Source organism: Ptychodera flava, chromosome 14 (assembly GCF_041260155.1).
Source record: "Ptychodera flava strain L36383 chromosome 14, AS_Pfla_20210202, whole genome shotgun sequence".
Lineage (NCBI taxonomy): Eukaryota > Metazoa > Hemichordata > Enteropneusta > Ptychoderidae > Ptychodera > Ptychodera flava.
In genome coordinates this window covers 41,341,975-41,356,732 of record NC_091941.1, presented here as the reverse complement: position 1 = coordinate 41,356,732, position 14,758 = coordinate 41,341,975, and the positions used below count along the sequence as shown (strand labels likewise).

At 39.4% G+C, this 14,758-nt stretch overlaps 1 long non-coding RNA gene across 1 annotated transcript; it reads right to left on the bottom strand.

Annotated features, from left to right (window-relative positions):
* Positions 1-10,607: 10,607 nt before the first annotated feature.
* On the bottom strand, positions 10,608-13,390 carry LOC139150526 (uncharacterized). Its single transcript, XR_011556237.1, has 2 exons — positions 12,970-13,390; positions 10,608-10,800 (listed from the first exon to the last, which is right to left on the bottom strand). It is a non-coding gene; the product is annotated as an uncharacterized lncRNA (long non-coding RNA).
* Between the last annotated feature and the right edge of the window lie 1,368 nt (positions 13,391-14,758).

Below are 14,758 nucleotides of genomic sequence, written 5' to 3'. Positions count from 1 at the left end.
ATATGTTTACTGTAAAATTCAATCTTGTCAAGTCTGTCATTTACTGAGAATTTCGTGGAGGGAACACGGTTACTTTACGAACATCCTGGAAACCACGAAAGTCCACGTTCCTCATGTCTACTACTAACACTGCGATTCTTTGGTAATTTGTGCAGCTTTCATGTGATCTGAGATACTATATATTCGACAACAAAATGGTATTATTCTTACAGATGTCTTAACAATTGGAATAAACTTTGCTTATTTCTGTCGCAGTAATGAACCCAAAATCTAGTTAAGGCATTTTGTGAAACTCTTTAAACAAGAGTGACAGTTACCTTTTCTCGGTCATTACAACTGTCCGATAAGATACTTTCTTACAATGGATCTAGATTCCCATTTACTCTGAGACAATCGTAGCCAATATCAGCTATGTAATCGATCTCAGGTTTGTATCCAACCTCGAATGAAGTGTACACGCTCTGCTCTTCATCTTCATGTCAAATCAGAATGCTGAAAATTCTAGAGTGAAAAATTCGAATAACATTTGCTAGAGTACACTATCAAATAAGAGAGATAAAACGAAAGAACGGTATAAGTGGGAAGTTGTCTGTCACTCAAAACTAGTAGATCCACAACTTCGCGAGCCAGCGTGGAGGTACCTCCTTGATTCGAGCAGCCCCCCCCCGGTTGGGGAGACTAGATGTCACCAAGCTAATGTGCGGACAGACTATTGTTGATGAGTCCAAAGGCGTCAGTGGACTGGGTAGTCTGCTTGATCGATCGATTTTCTGCTCGATCTATCGCTCTCGTACTCGATCTGCAACAGTGGCGGGCAGATAGAGTACGAGATCTATAGATCGAGCAGAAAATCGATTGATCAAGCAAACCATCCAGCCCACTGGTGCCTGTGGGATGAGTCGCATATATTCTGGATACACTGAGAGACGTATCTATAGGTAGATTAAACCTGACGAAGCCAGTGTCAGTGCAAGAATTAAACTGACATTAGGAAGAGACTTCAAATTAAACATTTTGATGCACACCAGTCTCTGAAGACTGTGATTTGGCATCATCAAGTATAGAAACGCTATGTGCGACTTTAGAAGTTCATTCATCCATGCTTCAAATAAATAAAATCTATACACTTTCGGTAAAGGTGCAACTTTACCCTTTGTATTGAATTACAAGACTGAAACTCTACATCCGTCGAAAAGGGTAAAGTTCAAAGTTCAAAGGTCCAAATATCGCAAAGTCAACTCTCTGCATTTTACCTTGAAAAAATTGCGCAATATCTTTAGGGCCTACATTGTGTAATATTTGCATCTTTTTTTTCAAAACCTATGGTGATATTGAGATATACTAAGAGTAATTAATACACTATTGAATTGTTAGTAATTTTCATTATTTTTAACACTTGGAACACTTTTCTTAACACCCTATAGATTTAGGAAACTACCGCTCAATGGACTGTCTTTGTAAATGTTCTCAAACGCTACAGATCCTCTTGCAACTTAGGATGATTGTCCATATACAATATTGTCTTCCTCTATAGAAGTACGCTAGATTTATAACTATACACTCCAGGACGAGTATTTGTTACATGCTATTCCTTTTTGAGAAAGATAGTAGAAAGTGCACTGAGTTTATCTTCACTTAAAATCCAAATTTGAGATAAATCCGTTCTCGGCTAAATTTGTTTATGGAATGCACGATCTTCTTCAGACTTCAACGAAGATTTCTGTAAGCGAGATTTTGCCTTGAAGTCTATTTTATTGCAGTGGTTCAAAATTGCGTTTTGTGATAAGTAGCGGTGTACGGAACCATGGATTCCTCTGAGGTATTATAAATATACGTAAAGGATACTTGCATGCTAGAAAAACCTGAGAAGTTTCAATTCTCCATCGCTGCCTTAAAATTGAACAATAAGGAACTGTGAGAAAGGGTGAAGATTTTACCAAAACTTGTGAAGAATACCTTGTTGCAGTCTATAGTGACCGCATAGCAACTGACTGAAATTTCAAATCTATCGAAGATGACCAAGTGTTAGCAGAGTAAAAACATCTTTATACCTGAGCACCTATACATCGGTTCGAAAGGCAAATTATCCCAACTTGAGCTGGATTGGTACAAGAGAGCTATCAAATTCTCGAATGATATGGCTTGTAACTATCCGGCCTTTCAATGGCTGTGGTGCAGCTCGCCCCGAATATATGATATCACGGAGACAGTGCCGAGTGCACGCTTAATATGCAATTGGCTAGTATTACAGTGTCATTTTTCAGGCAAAAAGACTTTGGTAGTATGGTTGCACGTAGTAAAAAACTTATCGCAACATGGTTGGCAACTCTGAAAAACCAAACTGTTACTCAGACCGTGTACAGCATGCCCTGAGATGTAATCGAACTGAAATGGTAAGACTAAAACTTCGGCTGGCGACGTTGGACCGAGAACGTACTCATATACTGCGTTGTTACAACAATGACATGAGACTACTGAAGCTATCACTAGCCCAAGTTCGCATTTCGAGCGGCACAAGCCCAGAAGGAAGGCCGCCATGGTATAAGGAAACCGCCAGCGATAGACAACGACCGAGCTATATGATGTACGGTGAACGAATTCGTCAAAAGAGGAGAAGTGGACGCTTTAATTTGTCTGGAAATAACTCGACGGAAGACTGGAAAGACCACCACACACAACAGTGTGAGAATAACAAGATAAAATATCACACAAGGCCTAGTACCTGCCCACCTGGAACTCGTGTAACTGCATTCACCGACAGTGTTTAGGGGTACACCATTTGATTTCGGGGGGGGGGGTATGGAGGATTTTGAGAAAAAAAAAATTGTCGCCAGGTGAGATAGAAGAAAAAAAAATTGATCCTGTCATGGCCTGAGAAAAAAAAAATTGTCATAACAGACAGAAGTGAAAAAAAAAATTGTCACAATGCACCAGAAATTAGCAAAATTTGGAAACCCTATTCTCATTTATTCTTTGCCGGCGCGCCGCCATAGGCGGCGCAAATGTTTTTTACCACAAGCAATTCTTATGTTTTTTTCCCCGCACTTACGATATAAGCATGCACTACATACATGTAGGTCTACTTTACACCTCAGTACACTCAATGTTTTCCTTCCCTTTTCTGACCCAAGAAATCATATTTCAGGATTTCTGTTGCAATATCTCAATTGCATAGGCACTATCTAAAGGGGACTTTTTGACTTCTGTAAATTGTGAAAATTTTAAAACACAAGATAGGAGTCAATAAACTAGTGTTGAAATCAATACATTATTCTCTCAATATAAATATATTAGGAAGATTTACAAGTTGACAATGAAAAATTGAGGAACAACAAATATAATGAAATACAAGGGAGGAGGTCACTAAGAAAATTGAAAACTTCAGGGGGGCGTTACTCAAAATGTGGAGAGGAAGAAGGGGGCGGGGTTACTTAATTTTTTTTGGCGAAATAAATTGAAACACATCTCAGATTGCACCATTGCACACATCCATTTCTCAAAATTTTCAATGCGAGAGGGGGGCACCCCCTCTCGTGTGTTGTGTCTCCCTCCCCTTGGTTTTCTAACAGTTTTACCGGTAAAAGACAAATTTAAAATACCTATCGGATTGCACTACACTGCACCGTGGCACACATCAATTTCTCAAAATTTTCATAGGATCTAGGACAAAACTGAACTGTTGTGAATTCATCCTTTATTATCACAGAAACATGTTTTCATTTACCTCAGTTCAATGACCATTTTGACAGTTAAACATACCATATTCATGCTTTTTATTAGAAGCTGGCAGCTGGAGAAATGACACAAGAAGGTCACAGATTTTCCATTCCTGTATATTTATTTATCTTCAGTCTCTGGCAAACAGAACTGTTTTTCACAAATTGTATTGTCATTGTTTGGTTGTTGAATATTGTGACACAAACACTGATCATGCATAAAATGCAAAAAAATATTGCAGTGTTCAATGTCATTTTCAAACAGTTTTACCGAGTGCAAAATAACCTGAAACTCCTCTCAGATTGCACCATTAAACACATCAATTTCCCAAAATTTCGTGCTCTCCCCCTTGGGGTGTTCTAACAGTTTCACGTAGTAAAAAAATTAAAAAACACCTCTCAGATAGTCTCGCATGCCATGCCAGACCTCGAACCTGCATGCGACGCGAGCGGCGAAGCCGCGAGCAGCGAGTAACCGCAGGTTACGAGGTCTGGCAAGAACCAACTGCTCAGGAATGTGATGACGTCAAAAGTGGGCTGTCTTTCCTATGCTAATAAGTATAACTTTGGACCACCGCACCGCGTACAGACGGCCACAACGCATTTTCAGTGTACTTGTCCACCACGTTTTACATATCTGTGCCGAAAAAACACTCAAGCAAATATCTACGGCGAGAATTTATTTGTGAGGCCATTTACCACCAGCTCATCGGCAGTTGAATGGGGTCAAAATCTAAGCTTCGTTTGAACGGAGCAAAATGAAAAAGCAAAACTCCATAGAGGATGTCGACGATCAACTAAAATGCAATCGCAAGCATTGATTGAAGCAAGGCCGGAGCAATCTTAAAATTAGAGATTGGCCATATCTTGTCGGCAAATTCACGGAAACGTCGTCTCCTTCCAGATAATCTGTCATGGCTACCTCCTGCTTCGGTTTCAGGCTGTCCATCACCACTTTCTTCAACGGCATAGATCATTTTTGTAGATTTTTTCATCATGGTTACTGGGGATAGCGTAACCGTGATTTCATGAAGCCGTACTGTCTGAGGTCAACGTAAGGCAGTTTACTTCGAATGAAACATTTCTGGATAAATGACACAATCATTCAGTCAATTTCAAAAGGCTATTTTTAGACGCTCCACCTACATTCATGAATAAACAACAGATGTACTCTTTCATCCAGCCGATTTTCGAAGCATTCTATTCGACAGTATATATAGCACGTCGGTTCTAGCCAGACCTCGTAACCTGCGGTTACTCGCTGCTCGCGGCTTCGCCGCTCGCGCCGCACGCAGGTTTAAAGGTCTGGCATGCGAGACTACCTCTCAGATTGCACCAGACTGCACCATTGCACACATCAATATCTCAAAAATTTCCATGCAAGATAGGGGAAAGCCCCTGTGACACTTTCCCGTAAGCCTCTCGCGTGTTCTCCCCCTGTACTTTCAAATTCTGCGCGGTCAGATATCCTAGTGAAAACCCTGTCATAATACCCATCCAAATTAAACAATATACTATATGATTAGATACTGCGTGAGCTTTTATATCTTTATTTTATTGTGACTTGCAATTTCATTTTGATGGATTCACCTTTTTTGAACCATCATGAGATAACTGATGATAGTCTAGCAGAGTACATCAGGATTTCAAAGGTCTTTAGGGACTGGTCAGTTTCTTCGGCCTGGGGGGGGGGGGCCGGTGGATTCATGGGGGGGGGTCACCCTGTTTTTGACTTTGGTGATAGGGGGGGTCACCATGTTTTTGAAATGCCCAATAGGGGGGGTCAGTGTGTTTTTGAATTTCGACACAGGCTCATCATTGCCTAAAATGCATCGTGTCAGCCACAAATTTCATCCAGTTGCATTTTTCGGCGCGCCCTTCGGGCGCGTAACTTTAATAATCAGACATATTTTTCAGCACGCCCAACTTTAACATATCAGGCATACATATATCAGAGATATATGTATGTTCAATATTTTTCAGCGTGCTCTTCGAGCGCATTACTTTAATATAATATCAGACATTTTTCAGCACACCCTTCCTGTGCATTACTTTAATATACAAGACATATATATCAGAGATATCAGGATGTTTCATATTTTTCTCCGTGCCCTTCGGGCGCCATACTTTAATATATCAGAGATATATACCAGAGATATCTTGATGTTTGCTAAGTGAAAGTGTACTATTATGAAATCTCCATTTCATATGAAAAGCATGACAAATTCCTGATACTTTTCTGTTCTCTCTATGAGAATTCAGTATGAGAAAGCAACATGCACAAATATCAATGTTACAAGAAAAGGTCATCTCAGACTCTGCACACATCAGATTTGGCTAAAATGCCTGTCTATGGCTCCTCAGGAGATTTAATTGGATGGCTGGCAAGTCTTTAACACCCATCAAAGTTTTTGATTCACTGCTTTTTCCTCTTTGATATTAAAGGCCCGTGAGCTGTAACTTTTAACATTTTATTTACCCTAAAATACCCTCAAATGTCTCGAATGTTGATTGAATTCTTGCAATTAAGCGATATACCCTTCAACTAACATACTAGGACAGTCACAAACGACACAGAACGCAAGGAAATTCTCGCGATATCGCCTCATTTTAAATGTACGGCCATTTCGCAAAAGCAGTCACGTGACAAAGGAACACAGCAAATGCAACGTCACACGCAGGACGAGAGCGGGATCTTACTGTGTGATACTGCGCGATGTGGGAGCGTGACCCCATTCGCAACTCGACAACAATGGAGTCTACACACATGAGGTAATGTAACTTAGCTTATGTCTATTTTGTAAACAAACTCACGTGTTTTCTGCCCCCTCAAACCTAGTATTTAATGCTGATTGTTCTCCAGTTCGATGTTTCATTTGAACAAAGAGGGTGTTACAACAGTTGTAGGCATAAACGATGCGATTGAAATGACAAGGAACTAGAGCTTGTTTGTGATTTGGCCCGCCAGGCGGCCGCTGGTCGCAGTCCGGTAAAGCGTACGGGTAGCTGCCCATCGCGTACGCTAGAGTCTCGTTGTGGTTCGTTGTTTCGCACGGATTTCCAGAACTAGTAATTTGAATCTGGATTTACCCAGAATGGTTTTTAGTTAGCGATACGCCGTTCGGGTTTTGTAATTACGAACGTATTCGATTATATTGGCTTGAGTGAGCCATACGCATGATGCGTGAACCATGAGCGGCATTGACCAAATGCAGTCGATCTTATTTCTGAACACTGTCAATTTCCGAGTCATTTTGCAAACGGATTACTTACTTCACATAGATTCGGAATTATTGTGTGAATAACCTTGAGTTTAACAATGCCTTTCGTGTGTTTTTAGTAAGCTCTAATCGAACTGTTGAGACATACGGCCCCGATCCTACTTCTATGTTTGAGAGGACGAGTTTAGCAAGCTTCGTGATGATTACGGTAGCATTACAACCATGGAGGTAGAAAGAAAGGTACAAGGCGGCTGTGTGATGTGTAGTACAGCTGTAAACTTATGCCAACTCGTTTTAGAAATTTTCTTTTCAAAGCGATGAACTTTGAGCATGGAGGGAAGAAAACGGCGTTGTTCGCACTTGTGACTATAACGTTGCTATGGTGATACAAAAACAAGGACAAACAGCTGTTTTATTGTGATTTGTATTTTCGCCATGGCTTTTGATTGAAGTACAATTTGCTGGGAAATTTGAAGGGTAAACAACACATTTTCAGTGGATTTCTCTAGGGTCTATGATACAACATAAATGACAAAGGTGGTCCTTTTATGCAGTGGCTTTGAAAATGTCAAATATATATGTTATGCATCAAAAGCATATTTCCTTCCAAATTTTTAGTCTGACTTTACACATCTTAATTTCCACCAAGAGTTAACCCACAGTTTACTTGCCATGTTATGGTCAAGAATTAAAGTAAAGTGTCGACTACTTACTTGGCTTTGTTTAGAAGAGAAGATGGTAACAAAGAAAAACACAACACTGATCAGTGACCGGCAGAGTGCAGTATATCTACATTTGAATCTCCTTTGTAATTTTTCTGATTCTTTCATTTTGCAGACATCACCGACCGATTCTACTGATAGTTCCGTAATAACTGAATCCCAAGCAAGAAGAGGGAGACAGGGTAGAGGGAGAGGCACAGGGAGAGGGTGAGGACAGGGATGCAGAGGTTGGGCAGAGGAAGAGGGGCTAGATGGGGAAGGCTTGTGACAAGAGCAGATGAGGCATGCGAGATGTGCAGCAACGGAAAAATACTCTTCATGTAAGTAAAATTTTGCTTTGTATACACACCGTGATAATGGGGCATACAGATTGACATCAGCATATAGCCATCGCAATAATATCATCTTCTTTTCAGGAGATGCTGCAGAAAATGACACCAGAACAGAAGCATGATCTTCTGTTGCAGGTGGTTGAGAGGGACATAAGTTTAATATTTGACTTTGCAGTCCTATCTGAACAGGCTGGAGGATCCCATCCTGGACCTTCACAAAGCAGTCAAGATTGATGTGTCCGTCAAAACTGTCGGCAGATGCCAACCCTTGCTGAGAGAAAATGTTGTGGGGAGGTGCCTGGGCTCTGTATCTCCAGATTGCTAGTCAGCATGTTTATGAACTGAATGCAAACAAGCAGACAGTTTGCCATGAAATTTTTCTAAGAAAATCATCATACAAGTTATTAGGGAATTCCTACTTTAACCATATTGTCCCTACCCATGATCATTTATGGGCTGAATTGTCAATTTAATGCAATAAATCCAATCAACTGCAAGTCATCCTTTGCGTTTAGATCAGATCTGGTAAACAGTCTTGATGCATATGTAATAATTGTTCTAAATGTGATGAATACCAACTGACTGAGATGGAAAGCCATGTGTGCTGGGCAAATTATTTATGTAATGACTTTTGGATACGTAATGCTCTTGAGTGTTGAGAATGCACTGGCATGGTCACAGAGGAATTCTAAAATGTAAGACGAGACTGTTACATGTGTACATAAAAATCCTCATTGTGTACATAAAAATCCTCATTTTGGTATTTCAAAGGAAGAACACCTCTCAGAAGATCAGCATAGCTACTGTAACAGTGTTACTGTTCTTCCAAAAATATTTTTGAGACAAGCAAACTAGCACCAAACTCAGAACTTTGGGAAAGGAAGTAGAGATCAATGAGAATTTATCCAATAATGGCAAATATACTCAAAGCAATACATATTGAAACAAATATCATATTTTTCATGATTTCAGAGTTATCTGCCTTGACGAAGGAGTCCTTGCAGTTGTTAGAGCCTATCGGATGGATATGATGGCCACCAATGACTTTGATGACTACCACAAGTGCAACAGGCATGCTGCATACCAGCAATTTATTTGTGGGAGCATGGGAAACCTGGCGCAGGAAACTAGAGTGATACCAGGTTGCTGTGTTTGGGAAATAAGAGATAAATATCCTGATCAGTTTGGTCAATATACAGGGTTCATTCCAACACATTTTGCATAAAGGGAATTGTAGGCATCATTTTACAAATGATATAGCCACTAACTAATGACGTAAAACTGCCATACACGATACACAGTGCCAAAACTTTCAGGACGTCTGTGTCTTGTGTACAGTGATTTGATGTAATCAGTTTGTGGCTATACCACTTGTAAAATGGTGCTGAATTGCATAATTGTGACAAAACGATAACAAGATATATAGCTCATTTAACCCAAACACAGCAGCTTGGTTACCTCCCATTTGGCACAGTACTTGATATTTCCTATACATGTTAATCATGATTTATACACTCAGAGACTCTTCAGTGAAATCTACAAAGTCTCCCCTGTGTACACAAATTCACAGACTGGTTTCTTTAATTCTGAAAATGTACTTTTAAGGACACCATTCTTCTAAATTGCCATTTTAAATGACTCAGAAAATTATGCTTGATTGAGAGAGGAGATAGTATTTTCATAAATTTCCACTGATTGTGTCCTCAGCCATACAGAATGTGATTGAAAGTAGGGAGACTAGTTGCACCTGTTTCATGATACAAAAGGATATTGTTTCCCCATCCACCAGAAAGACAAAAGAAATTTACATGCTGACTTTTCTATCTAAGAGAATGACCTCTTCAGTTTGTCATAAATTGCTCACCAAAAGTATGGCATTTGTCTGGAGGGTTTGCCTTATTGCTTTCAGGCAGAACTGAAAAAGTTACAAAAATTCTAATGTCGTGTGTAGAAATCAAACCAAATTGTGGGAATTTATTGTGTGGTGTATGTATATGTACCAGGGGGAAGTCTCATGAACTGTTTTAATTTGTTGACCTCAACATATCATGTTTACCGTACCATCCATTGTACCGGTAACTGTTGTGTGTCAAGTAGTTGTGGAGTACAGTTGGCTTTGGCCAAACAACTGTATCACCCTTTCATGGTGATGTGTATTGGTGTGCCACATTTCTCATTTCATGTACAAATTTGAATATCTGCTTCCATCAAATTCATCAATGGCTATCTTCATGTCTACGGAGCAACTGATGTGAATTTTTCACGCAAAGTTTTATATGTACACTTATTGTTGTACACGTTTATTTGCATACATGTCATGTATTTACAGAGACACTCGTCCAATAACCAGGATTTTGCCAGTCCTGGGGACAGACATTCCTCAATGTGACAAGACATTCAGTGCAATCATTGTCCTAATTTTTTTATTATTTCTGCCTGAGTTCCCAGTAAAGTACCCGAATTCAGCCTATAAATAGGGGTTAGACCTGAAAGGGATTTACCCTAATTGTACATGAATTTTTTCTTATTTTGAATGTTTTATCTTGCATGCTTACTGTCTCATTTACTGTAAAAAAGGTGAAAGCTTTTTTTAAGATTGAAAACAGTGACGATGTGTTGAATAAAAGGTAACGTTTTAAAATGTATACAATTGTCATGCTTTTTAAGAAAGTTTACATCTCTACTAAAAGGGAAGATGGTAAATGTATCCATATAGAGTACTTTCTGTACATCACAACTTGGGCAGCTACAGCATACTGAAGACACCATTCAATTCACAACATTGCACGGTAGTTTGCGAAACCTGAAACTGAAAGGAATAAAATGTTAGCAACTTGTGTGATGAAAATTGAAGAAAAAGGCTGAACAATCTAAACATCTGGCATTATCAGTTTTTTGCTTGTCACCATGACCGAATGGCTGAAGTAAGTCTACAATCATGAGGTTTGAGTGTCCATGGATAAACAGAAACACAGTAAGTGAGGGTACCCACAATTCTCCATGATCTGTGCACACGGAGATCACTAACTGAACTGAAGCAAATTTCTTCTGTACAGAGAACAACTCAGTCCATATTTTAAATTCTGGCAACATAGTTCTGATAATCATAATTTTCTGATTTCTCCCTGTGAATAATGAGAAGATCAACCCCTTTTCCGCGGAGGAGATAGCAATTTTGTAATTTTGTCGACATAGATTTTTGACAGTCATACACAATATTTTCAAGGAAACTAAGGAATAAGTTGCATCTGTGTTGGTAAAAGAAAGGATATTGATTTTTTTTAATGTTCGTAACAAAGGAAATTTGCATGTCTGACAGGTGGTATGATGAGACCATCTTAGTTGCTGATAACTTTATCTTGACAAGCGTGCAATTTTTAGCACCTCCAAACATCGACTTCTCATTCAATTTATTCTTGAATTTTAAAACATAATCAATAATTTTGGAACATAGTTTTAACAAATAATCCTGATCTTAAATTGCAAGTTAAAAATTGTTAAGAAACTGATAAAATTGAAAAAGCCTTTAGCAAAAAAATATCTGAGTGAACAAATCAAGGGGAATTGTGGGTAGCCTCACTTACTGTGAGAAAGTGGTTACTTTACAAATATGTTTACATTATATTTGGCTCAAGACAGATACACTTGTAAAGCAAATGGAATTTTTTACTTTGCTTGAAAGGATCGATAGTACACCTTAATTGAATCATGTTGAATACAAATCTTCAATCGTCACTTCCTACTACCATAGACCCTCTTTTTTAGTGTCTGTGCTACTACTAACAAGTATTTTCTGACTCATTAAGCAAAGATGTATCCATAGTTCGGACAATTTATACAGAAAGGTTACACAACAGGATAATTTATTTCCCATGACCAGATGAAACTGATGATGTGCACGAAATTTCTTGCTGTACTGGCTCAACACAGGTGCAGCCAATTAACAATGCACTTTTAAAGGGGTCATTACTATGACAAGATATATTGTGCATTACAAGTAATGTGACCTGACTAATTTTAAGTCATGAGAGTAATTAATTAGTTGTTCATAATTTGCCCTGTCACTGAAAATTTTTCGACTTGCTCTCCTGCACTCAAACTTCATTTTTACCCTCTCCCCACTTACTTTTGCCAGTTTCCCCTCCCCACTGTCAATTTTTGAAGCTCCCCTGCCCTGTGGCGGAAAAACTTGCCTATTTCCCCTGCCCTGCAAAAAATTCCCCCTAAATTTCGTCATTCCATTTCCCTGCAGACATGGAGCTACCCTACCCTGTGATGAAAAACCTGTTGATTTTCCCCAGCCCTGTGAAAAAATTTCCCCTTAAAACATAATGGCTCAACTTCCCGTCCCGTTTTAAAGTAGCTCCCCCTCTCCTCGTTTTTCGCAAAGCCCTGTCCCCGGGACAACCAACCGATATCTGCCCTGCCCGACAATAAAAATAAAATTTGCTCCCCTGCCAGCTAAAAATATGTCCCCTACCCAAGCAAAATTAATAGTTCCCCTGCCCTCAAATATTGCTGTAGCTCCGTTAGCTGCACCTGTCACCACATGTTACGAGAGCCGATGTTTGCCAACTCGTAACATGCGCTTAGAACTGGCGGTATTAAAAACAGTAGCAATAGCAGTCGCTTGGTCCGGGGAGGACAGTGACTGTTTACTTCGATTCTTGTTGTAACTGGCAAACTGCGACAAGATGTGTGAAACGATTCAGTACTCACTGTGTTGTAAAAGCTTACCGTACGCGAGTATGAGATTTTGTGAGATTTTGTTGTGATTTCTATTCAAGCTATGGTGTTTCCTAGCATTTGGAGAGTCAAAAGTTGATCTTTCAAAGGCTAAAACGTGACCTTCTTTGAATATTAATACATGTATAGTGAATTTATCAAGGCATCGTTGCACAACCCATGGTGCGTCAAGCACGCACTATTCGACACGGTATATTGTGTACAGTCACTCGCTGTCCGGTCCTATACTTACCAATCAATTAACTCCTCCGCCAAATCGGGATTTGCAAGCCCTGTTTTTTCCTCTAACTGAAGCCATCTCCCGATCTGGTTTTCGATGTCTAGTTTGCTAAGGCGTTTAGACGCATTACTGCGCTGTTGTCTCCATTCCTTGTCAGAATCCGATATGACCGGGCGTACGTTTCCCACTGTGAGACGCCATTTTCTTGTGAGGAATCTAATGCGCATGCGCAACACTCACACTTCATGTGTACTCTTGCGAACTCAAGCCATGGGCGCCGCCATAATCGGGTGCGGCACCGTTTTATTATTTGACTCGTTCAAAGTTACACGTGCGATTTGAGTACATGGCCAATAACACGTCTTTGCACACCCTTCAGTAAGTTAATACACATGAACTAATTCTAATTTGAATGTAAAATCATGGAAATAATGCAAAAGTTACAGCTCATCCATTTCTGTACAACAGTTCAGGACATCTGGTTAAGCATAGAAAGTGTGAAATACATTCACAGCTCATTCAAAATACAGCTCATTCCAAATGTACTGTATTCAGACTTTAAGATTGACACTTTGAAATTCCTATCTTACAACTGACATGCCAACAATTTCATTAAAACACTTAATGACTGTTAAAATATAAATGTATGTAAAATATAATATATTTATATATTACACACACACACACACACACACACATATATATATATATATATATATATATATATATATATATATATATATTACACACACACACACACACACACATATATATATATATATATATATATATATATATATATATATATATATATATATCTGTGTGTGTGTGTGTGTGTGTGTGTGTGTGTATTACAGTATTACCGGTATATTATTACATATTACAGTTGTCGCGTGCAGGGGGGGGGGGGTCACCCTGTTTTCAAACTTTGGAATAGGGGGGGTCACCCTGTTTTCAAAATTTGGAATAGGGGGGGTCAGCCACTTTTTGACGTCGGCAAAAAATAATCCACCGGCCCCCCCCCAGGCCGAAGAAACTGACCAGTCCCTTACTGTTGCTGTATTTTGTAAATTTTACAAATACATGTATTTGTATTTAACTTTTCTAAGTGGGGGGATCAGTCAAAATTTCAGAGTTAGAGAGGGGAGTTACTCAAATTCATCATGGTTGACGGGGGGGTGTCACTCGAAATTTTTTAAATAATGACAACGCATCACAAACTTGATGACAAAGAAAAAAAATTTGCATTGCTACTCCATTTGAAAAAAAAAAATTGATGCAGCTCTGACAGTAGAAAAAAAAAATTGCTGTCACTGTGACAGGAAAAAAAAAATTTGCTCTCATACCCATTTCCTCCATACCCCCCCCCCAAAAAAAAATCAAATGGTTCTCTCCTAATGAGTATGAAGACGCCATTAACGATGGGATTACCGAGTCAAAATATATAAAATACCGTCCACGCCATGTGATTAAAAGTGCCCCACCAGTGTCGTCTAGGATAAATATAACAGATTCAACCCATGGAGGAACAAGGTTCAAGTTGTAATAACCATCCAATGTTCACCATCGATTGTACTCTCCTGAGCATATTTTCGCAAGCCAAACTCAACTTACCAGAACTCCCGACCAGCCAGTCTAGCATCTCGGCGTCTTTCGGCCTCCCTGGACGAAGGCCAAAAGACGACGTTGAGTTATTAACTGCGCTATTCCGACGACATCGACCGGGATACCTCATACAACATTAAATGTTGTAACAAGTAGTTTGCAGGCAAAGTCAACAGTTTGAAAGAAAGTGCTTGTT